This window comes from Delphinus delphis, chromosome 1 (genome assembly GCF_949987515.2).
Source record: "Delphinus delphis chromosome 1, mDelDel1.2, whole genome shotgun sequence".
NCBI classification, from domain to species: Eukaryota; Metazoa; Chordata; class Mammalia; order Artiodactyla; family Delphinidae; genus Delphinus; species Delphinus delphis.
The window spans coordinates 8,738,634-8,757,780 of record NC_082683.1 but is presented as its reverse complement, the minus strand read 5'-3'; positions in this window follow the sequence as shown (position 1 = coordinate 8,757,780).

Below are 19,147 nucleotides of genomic sequence, written 5' to 3'. Positions count from 1 at the left end.
GCATATGAATGAAAATGCCTCCAGTGATTCTGGGCCCCCTGCCATCAAGTTTCCCCCAGCCTTCTAGTCTTCCCAGCTGAGGACCAGGTACTGTGGAGTCGAGCTAAGCCACCCTCTCCTGTGCCTGCCCTATCCTAACCCACAGAATCCACGAACATAATATATCAGCTGTCACACATCACTAAGTGTTGGGCTAGTTTGCTCCATAGCAACAGTAACTGGACAGTCGCAGTGGAGCCCTGTCGCATATGTATGACTCTGTGCCCTGCAGGCTGTACTTGCTAGATTTAAGTGACCCATTCTGCCTCCCAGTGAGAGCCCCACAGCTCGGTGGACATGAGCTCCAAGGGAGCAGGGACTTGGCTGTCATGTTCCCTGCTGTGTTCCTGTGGCCTAAAATACTCTGGGGAGGGACGTCAGTGCCTAGCAGATATTTGTTAAATGAAGGAAGGAAAGGGAATCTCTGAAGAGGCTGGGTTTGATATTAGGTAGAACTTTCCCCTGGACAGAGGACAGTCAGACACCAAACAGTGTAAGCATAGGGCAGAGAGTATGGTTTCTCCTGCCTGGGGTGGGAAGGATCTTGGAGAGGATGAGATGGAAGAGGAGGAAGTGGACCTGATGAGCTGTCTAGCACGCCCCTCCCCGCCTCCACCACCATGCCCGCCTTCTCAGTCTACCCCTGAAAGGGAAAGTTGCCAGGTGGGAAATGATACATGGCTCCAGACCCAGCTCAGCTTCCAGCTGTCTGTGTGGCCCTGGGCGTGTCCCATCCCTTCCTGGTACCCTGTCTCTGCCATCTGGCAGTGGGATGGTGAAAGCCCAGGTCCCTCCAGCTTTGACACCTCCAGACTCTCTGAGAAGCCCTAGTCTGCAGGCCAAGGGGAGGGTGGGTGCAATCTGAGAGATTCCACCAAACCAAGGGAGGCCCGGCTGGCAGCTGGGGTCTGACACCAATGCCTCAGCTGGCAACCCCGTCCTCAGCAGCCCCTCCCAGGATGGGCAGCAAATCGCAAATGTGTTTGCCTTTCTCAAATTATGGGAATTGATTAGCTTAGTGAAGAGCTCCAGCTGCACCATGCTGGAGCTCTGTACTAAGCTGATGGTGCCTTCAATACCTCTCATTGACTCAGACAAAGAGCCCAAAATAGGGCTGTGATCACGGGGGACTGTCACCCTGCCCTCGTGATCTCCCCTTAGGGTGCCCCTGCTCAGTGACCGACAGGTTTGCTCTCTCCCTCCATCTCCATCTGTCTCTGACACACACACACACACACACACACACACTCAGAGACAGTCAAAACTCTGGGCCTCCCGGGGGCCCATGAACCAAGGTGGACACACATCCATGGAACATGGTTTCCCTCCTCTTGAGAAAAGCAAATGAGACAGCAGCCTACAAGGGAAGAGCAGACCCTGAGGAGCCTCAGAAGAAAGAAGCTGGCCCAATTTCAAGGGCCAGGCTTGGGGCAACCCAAGGCCACATTTGCAGCATTATCCCAATTTTATAACAGAAAAAAAATCTACATATATATGCATTAAAAAATCCCATTAATAGGGCTTCCCTGGTGGCGCAGTGGTTGAGAGTCCGCCTGCCGACGCAGTGGACACTGGTTCGTGCCCCAGTCCAGGAGGATCCCACATGCCACGGAGCAGCTGGGCCCGTGAGCCATGGCCGCTGGGCCTGTGCGTCCGGAGCCTGTGCTCCGCAATGGGAGAGGCCGCGGCAGCGAGAGGCCCGCGTACCACAAAAAACAAACAAACAAACAAAAAACCCCATTGATAGTGGTTATCTCTCTGTCTGGGAGGATTATGAGTGATTTTTATTTTCTTCTTTATACTTGTCTATTTCCAATTTTTCTACAATGATCAGGTACAGCTGGACTTTTAGAATCAGAAACAAACGTTATTTAAAAATAGAACATGTGTGTATGTGTGTAGAAGGGATTTTGTTAACAGCCTTCAACTCTTTGAGGAGTTACTATAACAGGCATGGGAGGGTGGAGGGTTCTGTCCTCCAAGGAGAAGCAACATGGAGAGTTGCAGCAAGAGAGATCCTGGTTAGAAAGCAGAAGGACCTGGGGAGAGCGGGAGGCGGCAAATGCCCAATGAGTGAGTGAGTGTGGGATCTTCTATTCCCCTGAGATGGACAGAGGAGTCTTTAAAATGACCAGGAAGTAGATCCTGTCTTATCAGACTCAGAAGGGCCATCAGAGCACACCTGATCCCACTCCTTCATTTCACCGCTTAGAAACTAAGCCCAGCAAAGGGTCTTCCCCAAGGTCATGTTTCAATGGCAGAGCCGGGACACGTGGCTCAAAGGAGTGCTCTATCTGCTCCGGCACCAGATTCTGGAGGCCGTTTTTGGCAGCCCTAGGGAATAACCAGGCCTGGGGAAGATGACATGGGGACCCAAAGAGCCAACATAGGGAAGCTATTTTTAAAGTCGAGGAAAGAGGCATTCTTCAAGTCACAAGCCAGATGGACTTCCCCATCCAGACAGAACGGGGCTTTGGCGGGAGGCGGTATTGTCTCAGACACCCTCAGCCCCTCACGGGGCTCTGCTCCTCTCCAGAAAGCCTCCAAGGGATGTGGCCCCATGCCTGAGCTGCCTGTATCCCTGTTTACAACTTCCCTCCTTCTGACGAAGGGTAACAGAACCCTTCCTTCTTCATTTCCCCATCCCAGCCAGACTATTAAAATGTAATAAAAGGATCACATTAGCCTTGCAGATTCGGCTTAAAGCACGTATATGTATATATAATTTAATGGTAATTAGGAGCTAATCAGCGTTTTCTTCCCATCTAGGGGTATTTTGCCTCCCTGGTTCAGCTCTCGTTCTTGGAAACATCTTGGGGTCTTTGATTTTCCTACTCTTGGGCTGAGAGATTTGGGCAGAAATTCAAAATGAGATATTTTGAGTCAAACAGCTCCATTTCCTCCCGATGTGCTGCAGTGGGGACATTGTGCCCTTCTCCACTCTCTGGTTATGGATCTAGCCCTCTGGTGAATTTAGCTCATCAGAGGTGCAGAAGAGAGGAAAGGAGAGACGAGGGCTTGGTCCCTACTAGGCGTCACTGTCCTAAATCCTAACACCCCATCTTCTAAGAGTCTGCCAGCCTCCATATGCCCCAGCTATGTGCCTGCTATCCAGAATTCCAAATTCTTCTTGGATACCTGAGTACTCCATCTCAGGCCAGGAGGATGCAGATACATTGGAGACATGGTGATAAAACTGGGTCAAGGGGCTTCCCTGGTGGCGCAGTGGTTGAGAGTCCGCCTGCCGATGCAGGGGACACAGGTTCGTGCCCCGGTCCGGGAAGATCCCACATGCCGCGGAGCGGCTGGGCCCGTGAGCCATGGCCGCTGAGTCTGCGCGTCCGGAGCCTGTGCTCCGCAACGGGAGAGGCCACGACAGTGAGAGGCCCGCGTACCGCAAAAAACAAAACAAAACAAAACTGGGTCAAAATCACACAGATGGGATGAAGCCGGAAACCCAACTAGCTCAATGCAGAAACTGACACCCAGGAAGAGAATCATAACATAATAATTAGCTGTGCACCTACCATGTGCAAGCACCTTCCCTCTTATATCAGCCCTGCAAGGAGGCTTTATAAGCATCCCCATCTTACAGAGTAATAAACAATCAGAGAGGTTAAGGGACTCTCTTGTGGTCACACAGCTAACAAGGCATGGAACTAGCGTTTGAACCTCAGGTCTACGAAGCCCGAAGCCTATGTTCTTTTCACCATTCCAAGCAGCCTTTGAGTTCCTTGAGAGCTGAGATGTAAATACTCACTGAGGAAACCCACTGCCCTTTAGCAAGCCTGTAGCATCCCCGTAAGACCTGAAAGCACGCAGGTCTCAGCAATTCTGCTTTTAGTAGGTGACAGGCAGCGCAGGGCATGATGCAAAGGAAGTCTCCACCAGCCTTGGACGCTTGGCCTTCCCTTCAAGGAAAGCATGGACGTGACGGTTAATAGTGTGTCAGCCTGACTGGCCCATGGGATGCCAGACATTTGCCCAAACATGATTCTGGATGTGCAGACTGAGCAAAGCAGACGGCCTCCCCTAGTGTGGGTGGGCCTCATCCAATCAGTTGAAGACCTGAATGGAACAAAAAGGCTGAGTAAGAGGGAACGCTTTCTGCTGACTGCCTGAGCTGGAACAGTGGTCTTTTCCAATCTTCAGACTCAGACTGAAACATTGGCTCTTCCTGGGTCTCGAGTCTGCTGGCTTTCAGACAGGAACTTACATAATCAGCTCTCCTGAATCTCAGGCCTTTGGACACAGACTGGAGCTGCACCATTAGCTCTCCTGGGTCCCAGCCTGCCAGCTGCAGATGTCGGGATGCCTCAACTCTTCTCAATCTCTCTCTCTCTCTCTCCTCTACCTAATCAACATCCTATTGGTTCTGTTTCTCTGGAGGACCCCCACTAATATAATTTCCCCAGAGGGAAAGTGGGGGTGAAGCAGGGAGCCCCATCATCCCAGCAGCTGGATCCTAGGATCCTCCTGGACTCTTCTCTCAAGAAGCCCCAAGTCCTATCCAGAATCTCAGATGAAAATGGCAACAGAGACAGGGAATGCCCTTCAAATCCACAGAGGAAGGAGTGTGGCTGGGTGGCTTTCTGAGCCTTTTCCCCAACAAGAAGACCCTAAATCTATCACCCCCATCCTCCCTGCCCCAGCCCTGAAGAAATCTGGCTTCACAGCCGCAGCTGAAGCAAACACCTGCACCTACTCCCCATTAGACCTCCTGCCCCCTAAGAAATACCATTCTATCAGCTAAATCTGCCAACAGAAGGCAGGAAGAGGGATGTACACGACCACTTCTCCCCCGAGAGAAAGTCTGGGCTTATTTACTGGGAGTCCAGGTCGGGTGGGAGAGGGAAGGGATCTGGGAGAGGGGCTCTGTGGTGAGCGCGTCCAGGCGCCTCATTTCTCAGAGAAGGGCAGGCTGCGGAGACGGATCACAGGAAGGACGGTTGGCCTCCCCAGGTTGACAGCCGGCCAGGAAACTGTGGGCACTGACTCGGAAGCCCAACAGCTCGATATATATCAGGCAAACCAGCTTTGATCTCATCAATATATCACCCGGGGAAACATCCCAGCCAGCACCAGAGGAACCCAACATTAATGGTCACAACGGCCTAAGCGTCCCCCTTTCTGTGTGTTCTCTCTCTGGTGGGCTCAGTGGAAGAGAACTGGTCCCCAAACACTAAGAGGGATGTCAGGTATTAAGAGCACCAGGGCCTGATTTTGGGGGGAAGGGGAGAGACAGCCCTGGGTTCAAACCCTGGCTCTGCCACTAACTGGGTACCTTGGGCAAGTCTCAGTTTCCTGATCTGAAAAATGGGGTGGTGACACCCTGCTAGCTGAGTCACAGCAGCTAGTATGGTCATGATGAGCTTCAAAGATGGGAAGAGCCCCAAACCTGGCCCCTGCTCGTGGCCAGGTCTACCAGTCGGCTGGAGCTGACTTTTCTATTCTCTGCTACATCGGCCCTCACACTTTAATACGGATCAGTCACCGGGTGCACTTGTTAAAAGGCAAACTCCTGGGCCAGACACTAGATCCCATCAATCAGATGCTCAGGGGATGGGGCCCAGGAATCTATTTACACCACCTCCCCAGGTGATTCCTTTGCAGGTACTCCAGGACTATTCTGTGAAAGACCCTGCTGCCCTGGCCACCCTCCCCTATTCCCAGTGGCTTCCTCCAGCAGGTGACCTTGCCTTTGGCCTTCCCCTTGCTGGGGCTCACACCAGCCTTTCCTCAGGCTTGTCCTACCCCCGGCTCTAGGGATGGACTCAGGCTCCTGGATTTCTGGCCAGGGCTCACTCCTCCAAGCACCCCTTCCTTCAGCCATGGGGAGGGGAGAAATGATGCCATTTGGGCCAGGAATAGTACTTTATGTCCAGAGAAAGGACACACACAGGCCATCCAGATCTGCCACCCAGCTTTTTCTGGTGGGACAGGCAGCGAAAGAAAATAGAAGGCCCTACGGAAGGGGCTTCCCATCCACCGAGCACTGCTGTGTGCCGTCACTGGTGCTTTACTTGTTTACGCCTTGTCTGATCCAGCCTCAGCTCTACAAGGCAGCAGGAGTGGGGCTGGGATCTGAGCCTCTGCAGGCCTGAATTAGAGCCCATCCTTTTAGCCACTGTGCTCCACTGCCCAAGGGAATTCCACTCACTGACCCACTCTTGTCCCCTCCCTCCCCACCTTGTTCCGCCTGCACAACTCAGGCCTCACAGCCCAGACCCATCAGCCCTGCCCGCCAAGCAGTCTTGCATTTCTGAGAAAAAGTCAATAAAAGCTTAATAGGGGACTTCCCTGGTGGCGCAGTGGTTAAGAATCCGCCTGCCAATGCAGGGGACACGGGTTCGAGCCCTGGTCCGGGAAGATCCCACGTGCTGCGGAGCAACTAAGCCTGTGCACCACAACTACTGAGCCTGCGCTCTAGAGCACAAGCCACAACTACTGAGCCCGCGTGCCGCACCTGCTGAAGCCCGTGTGCCTAGAGCCCGTGCTCCGCAACAAGAGAAGCCACCGCAATGAGAAGCCCGCGCACCACAACGAAGAGTAGCCTCCGCTCCCCGCAACTAGAGAAAGCCCGCGCGCAGCAATGAAGACCCAACACAGCCAAAAGTAAATAAATTAATATTAATAAAAAAAGCTTAATAAACCCAGCGATACTTACAGAGCCTGTGAAATTCAGCCAGGGCCCCAGACACCCCTCGCCCAAAGGATCAGAAGGTTCCTGAAAATCCTCACTGCATACCTTGGTCAACCTGTCCAGGCCACCCCTTCCCACCACCTCTCCCCCACCCCCAGTCCCAAGTCCTGGCTGCTGCCTGGAATTCGTGGGAGCAGGAGGGCCCACGGGGCCCAGCAGCCGGTCAGCTCCCCAGCCCCCAGACCGCTGGATTAATAAAAAATAAAAAGATCCCCACAAAATACAACCAATGACAATGGCCATAAAAGCCAAATGGGATTCCTTCCTGGCTGACGAGCTCAGCGCCCTTCTCTCTCCCTGAGACCCAATTAACCAATATGTAAAACAACTCCCCTTGCATCTCCTCTCCGGCCCCAGCCAGCTCCACCTGCGAGCTCAAGATCAGGGGCGAGACGGGAGGCGTCAGTGGGGGAGGGGTCCTGGGGCAGCAGCAGTGGCCCTGGAGGCTGGGAGTAGGGACCTGCCCTGCCACCAGCCTGCTGTGTTACCTAGAACAAGTCACTTAACATCTCTGGGTGGGTGGTTCCCCATCTGTCAGACCGTGGGTTGGGAGAGATGCTCTCTAAACTCTCCACCTCTGATTGTTAGCTGCTGCCCAAGAGGGGGAGGCAGAGGAAGGGGAGGGGTTCCCCTTCATCCCTATTCAGAAGCTAACATATAACTGGATGGGGGTGGGGACACCCAGACTGGGTCCTGATGTATCATCAAGCCAAGAAGCAGGAACAGCCGAATAAAGTGTGCTGGCTGGGTGCCATCGGCTTCGCTGGGACACAGCAGGTGGTAACCTGCCAGTCCTTAGCGCTGAGGAAAGCTTCGGAGACCACTACCCCTCCTCTCCCCCCACGTACCCAGACCACATCTGTGGGTCTGGGGACGTTCCAAGACTCTTCTTGGCCCCGTACCACAAAAGCGAAGCTCAAGGGCTAATTGGAAGCTGAAAGATAAAAAGCAGACACGCAAAGTGCTCAGACACACCGACAGGCCACCACGACTGGTTTGGGATGGAGCTGTAGAAAGGGGCTGTATCCCCACCCTCACTGCCCAGAAAGAAAGTGAGAAGGCTTAGGACAGATCTTCCCTTCTGAGAACCTGGGGCTCCCCCAGCCCCTGCTGCCTGGGCTCGTGGAAGGCCAAGGAGGCCAGCCCCAGATGGAAGCAGCTCAGCAAGGAGACGTTGGCGACTGCTGGGGCTCTCGTGTCCCTAAGCCATAGCCTTGATCCTATCCTTGACCCTCTCATCCTGAGGGATTGAATGATGCTTCATCTCTGTAGCAACTTACAGCTTGGAGGTGATTTTCATGTAGGTTTTCTAGTCTTAGGAATCATTTCCAATTTGCAAGCAAGAAAACTGAGGCTAAAAGAAGTAAAGGGATTTATTGGAACCTGACTTCTGATGAGCTCAGTACTCGTCTCATTATACTAGGTTTTATTTGAGTCTCACGTGTTGGAAAACTCCCACAGTGCTAGAGTCTGCCTTCCCAATCCCCACTGGTGTGTGCACGTGTTGCCCCCATCCCCCCGCCCAGCCTCTGCCCCCAGGAGCCATTCTGGCCACAGGCACAACCCTGGCTCCTGGGAAGGGAGGAGAGAAAAAGCACCAGGGGGTGACATCCAACTTCATCATCTTGGTTGGCCGGGTGGAAACGCACCTTCCGTGCCTGCACGGAGAAGTGCTTCCTGGCTACCCTGCTGATTGGCAGTGCAGGTGCGTATAGTTGGGAGGGAGGGGTCAGTCCAGGAGGTGCACTCAGAGCCCTCCCACAGCTGGGGCCAGCAGAGAGGCCCCTGGCAGGGTGGTGAGTCTGACCCTGGCCCTCAGCCCACCCTCCATGATGGTGTAGCTGCCTACAGAGACAGAAACAGAGGGCTGGAGCTCAGCTGCCGGAGCAGAGGGTCCAAGATGAAGAACAGACCCCAAGTAGCACCCCTCCCCAACTCTGCTGCCTTTCCCATGAAATGCTTGGGAGATTCAAGGCCCCAGGAACTCAGAACTGTTGCTCCTGGCCCTGCTTCAGAGGCCAGGAGAGACCCAGTGAAGCCACCTGGGCTCCAGAACGTCGGGCCCCTCTGTCCCACCCCCACGCTGCTCTGTGATGCAGTGTTCTCCAAGGCCTCATAGGAGCTTCCCTCAAATCCTCCCACGATGATAGGGCTCAGTCTCCTATTTGCTCATGACCTTGGGCTAGTCTTTCTTCCTTCCTGGGCCTCAGTTTGCCCTTCCGTAAAATGGGAGGGCTGGACTCAATGAGATTTCAGGTATTTCCTAGTTCTGTCATTTGGAGTCCTCTAAAAGCCAGGACACAGAAGTGTGACAACAGAGAAGACGGGGTGGCTTAGGGCTAGGGAAGTAGCTGGGAAGGTGAAGAGGGCTGCAGATTTTTCGGGGTGCTGGGGCTGCAGCCTCCATCAGCTTTGCGGTCTCCTGGGTTCCAATCCCTGCCACGGCCAGGAGCCAGAGGAGCCCGGTGACCAGAGGGCCCTGCACAACGGGGTGGGGATGGGATATGCAGTGAGAGGGCAAGGTTCAAGGATTCAGACTCTGTCTCCCTGACTCTGAGCTGAAGGGTGTTCCAGCGGACAAGAACAGAATCATTTGCCTTGTCAGTACTTGGGGTCAGGTGTGGCCAAATCCAGGCCCTGGCTGTCAAAGTCTCTCGGCCCCATTCACCAATTCTACGTTTATGCATTCATTCACTCATTCATTCATCGTCTTCATGCATTCACTTGTTGGTGCTTGCTATATAAAATAAGGACTTTCTGTTAAATCATCATTATCTTAACTTTGTGGTGTCTTGAGCTCCTTTCCTCCGTAAGGCTCCATGAACCTTCACGTCCCAGATCTATTCTCATGAGCATTAATGCCCAAGAGTGCCTCTTGGCTGACTCGTCCCTGTTTATCACGAATTTCTGGCTCTGTTACTCTGGGATCATCCACTCAAAGCCTCTGGAAGACCAGGTCACCAAGTCAGGAACCCTTGCAGGGAACATGCAGCAGCTACTAACCTACAAGGCTCTTCGCCAGCCAGCCTCTTCCCAGCTTCTCTGGTTGGAGAAGGGAAGGGGGTTACTTTTCTTCTGGCTGCTGAGAGATCAAAGCCTGATTTCTCTCTGGCTTAGCTGAATGTCTCCCAGGCCTGGGTTGCAGAGAGGAACCAAACCCAGCATCCTGCCTTTGTGAAGTCACAAGATGATATTATAAAACCAGCAAATAATATTTCAAACAGAAAGTTCTCACATACGATCGTGTCCAGAGGTATGCAAGTCCCAGCTGTGTCTACATGGGATGAAAAGGGGAAACTTCTGGATGAAGCCAGAAAAGCCCTGCCAGTCTGCCAGATGTTGCCCACATCTGGATATCCAAAAAGTGATCTGTTCGGTGGCTTGGTAGTCAAGGAGCCAACGGTCAATCCACGTCACCCTGTCAACCAGGACGCAGACCGAGCCCATATGTACAAATTACCCAGATTACTGAAGGATCCAAAGGGTCGTTTGATTTCAATCATACTCATCTGTAAGGACCCAAATCAAGTTGATATAAAGGCCAAAGCACGAGCCACAGTCATCACATGGTGGTCATGACCGTGCACTGAGGCCAGCTTGCCTGGGTTTGGGTCCTGTCTCCGCGGCTTACTGGCAAGCTGTTCAGTCTGTGTTTCACATTCCTCATCCTTAAAATGGAACAATAATGGTAACTCTCTCACAGAGCAGGTATGAAGATGCAATAAGATAATACCTATAAAGCCCTAAGCCCAGTGCCTAGCAGGTAGTAAACAGTCAAAATACGCTGGCCACTATGATAATCATCGTTATCATTGGGGTGATCACCCGGCAGACCCTCTCGACTAAGAACAAGAGAAATCCTCCAGGACAGTGCAAAGGCCAATACAGTGGGAAGGGGGCGGGGTGAAACACATACTCCTCCCCAAACACCCCAGGAACTCCAGTTTGCCACAGCTGTTCCAACTCCGACCCCATTTAAGCCACCTTCCTCCGAGACAAGATCGCCACATTCTCCTTCATGACAGGAGTGGCTTCCAGCGGGCAGTCACGTCTCCTCTACTAACAAGGTTTGGCAAAGGACGCACCGTCCAGGTGCTAGTATGTGTGTTGGATGCCTCGAGCAGATGGCTGGGCGGAAATGAGCCTTCCCTACCGCACCCGCTCTCCCACCAAGACATCAAGCTGGGGAGGGCACCCGAGTGTACTGCAGGTACCACCCACAGGAAATTCCCTTCTCACTGTGAAATGACCACTGGCCTGGATCATGTTCTCCTGCCCCAGAGGGCACCTGGGTCCCTCTTCTACTTCTGGTGGGGGACCTGGGTGAGCTATTACTTACCATCCATCACCTCTGGTCCAGGTAGGCGGTGCTGGGGCAGGCATGGGAGACTCTGGGGAGCTCTACAAGGACAGAGACTGAGGCTTTCCCACTTCTGCATGTCTGGCGCACAGTGGGGCTGCTTAGGCAGACACTCGTGGGATGTGGGATTAAGGAGAAGGCTTTTTCTGGTAGAGGAGATTTAAGCCTCTGGACACTGTATCCCAGGACAGCATTCCCTAGTTCCAGGGAGTGCTCCCTATAAGAGACCCGGATGGTACCTGCTGGTATCAAAATCCAAGCCAGTCCTTCCCACTGTCACCACTACTTCCTCATTCCCAGTGGTCAAGTTCAAATCTTCCACCCAACGGCCCTTTCCAAACTGCCCAGATTCCCAGTCTAGTTCCCTCAGAGGGAGGAGCAAAGAGAAAGCAGGATGCCAGGACTAAGGGCATCTCTGGGAGTCCCACATGCCTAGCGGGTTCTTTCCCTTGAGTTCAGGGAGAAACATACCCAGACCTTACGCTTCGCTAACGTCCCCCAGGGGCTGGTCTCAGGACCCTGCGCTGGGCTTCTTCCTTCCAGGTTTTGGCAGAGGGTCAGCCTCTGCTGGCACCGATGCCAGCAAGTGTGACGAGGCCTAAAGGTGGGATATAAATAGGCTACTGCTGCCCATGAGCTCCTCCGTCCCCTTGGCTTTGGTTCCAAACCTTCTCCCTCCTCACCCCCAGAGTAAACCTGCTAGCAGGGGCTCTGCGGGGCTCCACATGCCTCTTTCCTAGCTGTGTGGCCTTGGGCAGGTGAGTCGACCTCTCGAGCCTGGGTCCTTCAATTGCAAAGTGGAATAAGTACACACTCACCTTGCAGGGTCGCTGTGGGCATTACATCAATTAGCCCACGTCAAGCTTCTAGCACTGTGCCTGGACCATGGCAAATGTTCTGTATCTGTTAGTGCTGTTGTTCACAGTGACGAACGGGGGGGACCTGGGCAGGTCAGCAGGGTCAGTCTTGATATCGGGGGGATGCGGAAGAGAGGGCTTGGCAGTGAAACCAGCTGCATCTCACCTCTGTGCTTGGAAGGGGAGTGTTAGGTTTACCGCCTGCACCCGTTCAATCCCCTTCACTGGGGCCATGTGGAAGCTTCCCACATACGCAAGGAGGCAAGCCTGGCCACACGGCATGCCAGCCTCGGATTCTGAGATTCAGGTTCTGCCACCAACATGCTGTGTGATGCTGGGCAACTCACTTGCCCTCTCTGAAGTAACTTCCCCATCTGCAGAGGCCTCTCGCAGCCCTAACCTCTTATGGAGTTAAATTGTTTTTCATAGTCCAGGCTTCACAGCGGGACTCCCATCTGAGCCCACCCCCCCAGGCAGACAGGTCTGGGCTCTCATGGTTGGGGACACAGCCCAAGATGCAGAGGTAAGACACCCAGTTCCAGCCCCAGCCTGGAAGCCTGGAGTATTGATCCTGGGATGGAAAAGTCTGCCCTTTCCCCTTGGCCCAGCCAGCAGATGAATTTACATTCTTTTGAAAACCATCACATAAGTGGGTTTCTTGAAAAAAAAAAAAAGTATTGAATAAATGAATGAATGAATGGCAGAAACAATGCAGAGTACTGGGCAAAATAGGGGCTCTTGCTTCATTCAGATGAAAATCTGACCCCAACTTGGCCCCTTCTAGCTGTGTGGCCTTGGGCAGACCTCTTGACTTCTCCGAACCTTGGTTTCCCCTCATATTTAACAATCCACATGCCATGAGATGGTTGCGAGGTTAAGTGACCCCTTCCATTTACACGTGTAAATGCTTGGTGCCTGGCACATAGTAGGTGCTCAACAAATGACAGCTGTTACTATCAGGATTGTAATTACAAGCCTGCTGCCCCCATTGTAAGGCAGAGGAACCAAGGCCATCAGCCTTGCTTGGTGCCCATTTCCAAAGAGCTCTGACTGCCAGAGACACATGATCTCAGTCCTCCCACCTGTGTACCTTCCAGCTGGCGAGGAACAGAGCGCCGTCTGGTCTCCCAGGGCAAGGCAGGGAGTGAGCTCGTGGGGGAGGCTCTGCCACTTTCCCTGGACCAGTCCTGGCAGCATACTTGCTTCCGGCCTTAGTCGAACAGCTGGAGCGTGAGCAACGCTGTCTTGCCCGTGAAATGCAACTTTTGGAAAACATGCATATTTGTGAGTTGGTGCGTGTTTCTATTTCGGGCCAACCCTGCCCTCTTTACTTATTTTCCCTGGGCTTTGCATCTGGAACCCAGCTTGCTAGGGTGTTCTGACAGACTTTGACGCTGCTCCAGGCTTCTCTGGCTGGAGACGTGCTCAGGTGTGGGAAGGGTGGGCAAGAGAAGGAAGATTTCAGATGACAAGCCCTCTTCCTTGGCTAAGAGTGACAGATGATCAGACACCCCTGCCTCACTGTCCAAGCTCTCGGTTTCTCCAAGTATAGGTGGGGGAAGAATATAAGAGGTTCGGGTGGGGAGCAATTTCAACGAGGGGGAAGGGAACCAAAGAGGCAAATCACTGAGTTTCAAGCATCATAATGGTCACATCATGATCAATACCAATAACATCATTATCAACCACTGCTGCCGCCACCACCACCCTTCAGGGGGCACCTGTTGTTTTTTTTTTTTTTGTGGTACGCGGGCCTCTCACTGTTGTGGCCTCTCCCATTGCGGAGCACAGGCTCCGGACGCGCAGGCTCAGTGGCCATGGCTCACGCACCCAGCCGCTCCGGGCACATGGGATCCTCCCGGACTGGGGCACGAACCCGCATCCCCTGCATCGGCAGGCGGACTCTCAACCACTGCGCCACCAGGGAAGCCCCAAAATATATGTATTTTTGTATACATATAAATAGTATATGACCCAGGGAAGCCCTGGGGCACCTATTGTTATGACTGAGAGCGGGCTGGCTGATTACCCTCAGGGAAAGCACCTCATCTTTCAGCATCTCGCTTCGCTCATCGGTAGAGGTGATTTTCGCAGTACCCAGCTCGTGGGGTTGTGAGAAGTGGTTGCTTAGCCAAACGGTAGCGATGAGCGTCTTCCCACCCGGCTGCAGATCCTGGCCAGCTGCCCGTGGACAGCCTACTCGGTAGAGTCTTCGGGACTTGGAGTTGACTGCCAAGCCTCTACCCGCCAGGCATGGTCTCTAAGGCTGCTCTCAGCTAGCCCTTCTCTGTGGTCATTTGCAACCAGCCCAGAGTCTGCCTTAACGGGGGGAAGGGACTCAGACAATTCCATCCGCCTTTGAATGACCAGGTGAGTGGAAGGGGAAATGAGGAGGCAAGGGAAACATGTCTAAACTATCAGAGAAAAGGGCTTAAACCATAATTCCAAGATTCTGAGGGTCAGGGGACCCAGGTTTTAGTCTTGACCCTTCCACTCACTCATTCATTCACCAAGCTGCCACCAGCACAACCAGTGGTTCATGCAGAGGATATGCTGACAGCAGCATCAATGCCCCAGTGGAGGTGGTGCTTCAGTGGTGTGACCTCAAGAAAATTACTCGACATCTCTGGTCCTATAAAGGAAATCATCTGAACATCCATTGCTCAGGGGACAGGATGCCTTCACCGGTGGTGGGTGCTCTGAGGAAGGGGAAAGGTACCATAAACTCTGGGGTTAGAATCACAATTTTCAATCCCACCCACACTCAGGAGAAAGGAGACTCGGGAGACTCGGGAGAAAGCCAGTGTCCCACATTATTAGGGCCAAACTGGGACCCTTGAAGGTCACCTCCACCAGCCCTGTCCTTGTACAGATGGGGAAGCCTAAGGCTCAGAGAAGGGAATTTGCCCATGGACACCCTGGGAGCCTGTGGCCACGCTGAATCTAGGATCTGCCTCGCCGCTCCCCACTTCCACTCCAGCGTTCCTTCCACTACATCACTCTGTGACTCTTCCTCTCTCAGCTCAGTTTCCCCGATTCCAGAACTGAGGAATCCTGGCCCCTTGGAGAGACTGTGAGGGATCTGTGTCATCTGGCCCTGGAGATTTTCCTGGGGAGGGGGCAGAAGCTCCCCATGGGGAGGAAGGTCAGACTTCCAAAGAGAGACGTATGGGGGCGTGGATTCTGCTGGGGAATGCAGTCAGCTCCCCCTAAGGGTCAGCTGTGGCCGCATTGGAGCAAAGACCGACTGGATCAGACCCCGGCTGCAGGAAAGTTGGGGAGAGAGTGAAGGCAGCTGGGAAAGAGGAATTGGGAAAGACAAAAGGTGTGTGTGTGTGTGTGTGTGTGTGTGTGTGTGTGTGTGTAAGATAAACATGGGGGAGGGAACCAAGCAGGGAAACAAAGAGACAGAAAGTGCGAGCAAAGATATGCAGAGAGACGGATGTGGACCTTGGCTGCAGGAGCTTTGTCTGAAGTAAGAAAGAGGAGCAGGCATGAGGGTGGTGAGCTGAGAAAAATGGACTCTGAGCCCAATACCAAGATTCTGTAAGGCTGGGGTTCTGTTTGCCGCTTCCACTGGGCCAGGCTACTCCTTCCATTTGGCACATACCCTGGTTCCTGACCAAGTCTGCACTGGGGTGGGGGGAGGGTTTTCTTTGTGACCCGCTGCTTGGCTCAAAGGGTGTGTGTGCATGCGGGGGGGGGGGGGGGGGGGGCTGAGGCTGAGGGAGGGAGCCTGAGCAGCTCTGTGAGTCACTGGGCATCTCTGTGACCACCCGGAGGGGAGCTCTGAAGTCTGAGGCTCAGTCAGGTGTCCAGAGACAGCAGGACCTGAGGGAAGGTATTGCTCGGCTTGCTGGTGCTTGTGGGAAGATCTGTGTTTGTTCACGTGCGTGTGGATCGTCCCTCCATGTGCCGATTGTGTGGAGTGTGGGTGGATGTATATCACGTGAGTGGACTATGAGTCTGTGGGGATTGTTTGCGGGTCTGTGGTTTGCGGGTAGACCGGTGTCAGTGTGTGCATGGACTGTGGGTCTGTGTGCTCTTGGGCCCGTGGGCACGCGCGCGGGGGCTGTGAGTCCCCAAGGCCGCCTCCAGGTGCTGTCCGCGGAACTGACCCCGGGCGTGGACGGGCGGGCACCTGCGCCCAGTCTCAAGAGGAACCTGGGGCCAACTGTGGAGCAAAGAGGGGCCGAGGAAAGGACGCCTCCTAGGAGGCGCCTTCCTAGCCCAGCTGCGGGCCCCGCAGCGAGTTTGGAAAAGTTCTCCCAGTGGCGGGGCTGCTCCCAGGAGTCGGCGCCACTCGTGCCGAGAATCTTCCCCACACCCTCAGCGCCACCACTGCTGGCTGCCCACCCCATCTCCACACTCACTAGCGTTCTCAGCAGGGCCCGGAGACCCTCTCGTGCTCAGCTTCCAGAGCCTACCCGGTCCGCCCCAGAGCTCCCGCGCGCCCGGTTGGACCGGTTGCCAGGTTAATTGGGCCCCAGCACTCCGGGAAGGTCCAGTCGAGAGCATGAGTGCGCTAAGGTAGAAAGTGGATGGAGAGGAGGTCATTAGCTTTTCCAGTCCCCTCCCTGAGCTCCAGCTGGCGTGAGAGACTGATCCCGAGCGGCTTCAGACTGATGCTCAACTTTTCCGGAATCAGTCATCCATCCGCAGGGACTAGCAGGGGACTAGAGGTCGGAAGCCTCGCCGTTTGTGGGCATCAAACAGGCTGGTGCAGACCCAGGCTGCTCGGGCCCCGCGGGGAGCTGGTGAGGAGGGAGCTCGGCCGCGGGGGGCTATAGCTCTGGGCTCTGCGCCCCACCAGCCGGCTTTCCCGGAGGGTCCGAGGCCCGCATCCCGGGCTGGCTGGACAGCGGGAGAACTTCACATACAGAGCCGCGCAGGCCGAGGTGGGGGCGGCGCGGAGGGCTTGCCCCCCTTCCTCCGAGCAATGCATCCCCCTGCCCCGACCCGGATGGCGCCCAGCGGCCGTCGCACTCACCTCGGCTGGCCAAGCTGAGCTGGCTGAGCCGCGGGCGCGGGAGGGAGGCGCGCCGTAGGGGGCCGAGGGCTGCGGCCACCCTGCCGTGCGGACTTGTCCCCTCGCGGGAGTCGCAGGGAGAAGCTCTTCGGAGCTGCAGGAGGCCGGCGTTGCCCGCTCCGCTCCAGAGCGCACAGACTGCGCGCAGCCGGCTGTGTCTCTCGCTCCCCAGCGCGCACCGGGAGCTCGCTGCGCCGCCGCCGCCTTTTATTCGCCGCCCGCCTTTGTTTGGGTCCGGGCTCCTACCACGGGGCGTGGGGGTGTGCAGGGCAGACTCTGGGGCCACACCGCCCCCCAGACCCTGGCGCCGCCGGCCTCCGCGCCGCCCGGCTTTGAGTCAGTAGCCGGCGAAGGCTGGCGCTCCGCCGCTCCCTGCTGTCTCCAAAGCCCGCCGCCAGGCGCCACGGTGGCCGCCGCACCCCCTGCGAGAGCCGCGCTGTGGTATAGCCGGGCTCTCAAAGCCTGCGGGCGGGGACTGCGAGGGGCGCAGCGACCCCTGTGGGTCAGTCCCCGCCTCTGCAAACGGCCCTGACAGGGTCCCCTGCCCCGCCCCCCCCCTTTCCTAGATTCCCACCTCTCTCCTAGCCCGCGCTCCTCTCCCCGTCCGCCCGGCCTTGGCAGGTCACCAGCCTCTTGGACACTGGAGGGCATCCTCAGGTCTTCTCCGGAGGGAGCTGCCAAGCCCAGGTTCCTGGCGCCGTCCCTTCCTCCCATCTCCATTCATCTCTCTGGCACCAGAGCCCAGAGCCATGCCAGCGCCTGGGACCGGGCATCCCTCCAGCCTTAGTACACGCTCTGCCTATATCCCTGGTTCGCGGGCCACAAGGAGAAGGGGCCAGGGAGCCAAGGCTATTATTGCCTGGCTCATTTCTCTCCATCAGTAGAGAAAGACTCAGAGGACATTAGCATTGGTGTCACCCAGGGAGAGCCAAGGGGGATGCCTTGAAAGAGGACCGGTTGCCAGCCCCCAGCAGCCGGATGGAGGGGTTTTACTTATAGAAGCCAGAACGAAGGGAGGCCATTGCTACTGTTGTGTGAGGGGTGAGCCAGGAGTTTACGATACATCCTCAGTGTGTGCTGAGAGCAGAACAGAGGAAATAGAGAGGGGGTCGAAATGCAACCCCTGTCTCTAGGAAGTTCCCAGCTTACAGGGCAGATAGAAACACGGTTGAATTCTAAAATGAAACACCAGGCCCCATACCCACACACGGATGCTCAACCCATGCCGCAGCCTTTCTTTTTAAAAGAGGAAAACTGGGGCTTCCCTGGTGGTTGAGAGTCCACCTGCCGATGCAGGGGGACATGGGTTCATGCCCCGGTCCGGGAAGATCCCACATGCCGCGGAGCAGCTAGGCCCGTGAGCCATGGCTACTGAGCCTGCGCGTCTGGAGCCTGTGCTCTGCAACGGGAGAGGCCACAACAGTGAGAGACCCGCGTACCGCAAAAAAAAAAAAAAAAAAAGAGGAAAACTGAGTTGGGAGCACCTCTAACATAGAAGGGCTGAGTGGAGCTTCTGTTTGCTCCTCACCTTCCATCCCTGCTCTGTCTCTCTGGTGTGCAGCCCCTGGGGGCTGTTCCCAGTGGCTGGCTGCCACCCGGACACATGGACGTTTATGATTGTGGATGCACTGAGAGCTCATCTGTGCAGAAGCGAATGGCCCGAGCCGGTGTCCCTACCCTGGCACTCACTCTCTATGTACTCAAGATCGTCATGGGAACGACTGCCAGGCTGGCCAAATCTATCAGGGAACTCCCAGTGGTCCCATCTGGCCTCGAAGACATTAGGGTTTAGGACAGCTCCTGTGTGAAGGGTGCCTCCCTGAGCTGTGAGCGGAGAGAGAGACAGGAGACCTTTCCTGAGAAGTGGAGAGCACGTGTGTGACTGCCCCCAGATCAGAGGCCAAATCTGACACATGCGCACGGAGGAACAGACTCAGCATGGCCCTGCAAACGTCTAGTCTCTCTTGCCACATCCCAGAGGGAGGGCAGAGAACGTGGCACCATGGGAGAGGGTGGGAGGAGGGAGAACCAGGAGAAAATCTGTTTATAAGGGAGACACAAAAGTGTGTTCCCAAGCCCAGCTGAGAGCAAAGGGTTTTCTCTGCGGGCGAATGCCTTACGCTTTTCCATTGGTTTGAAGGCTCTTCCGGGAGCCTCCT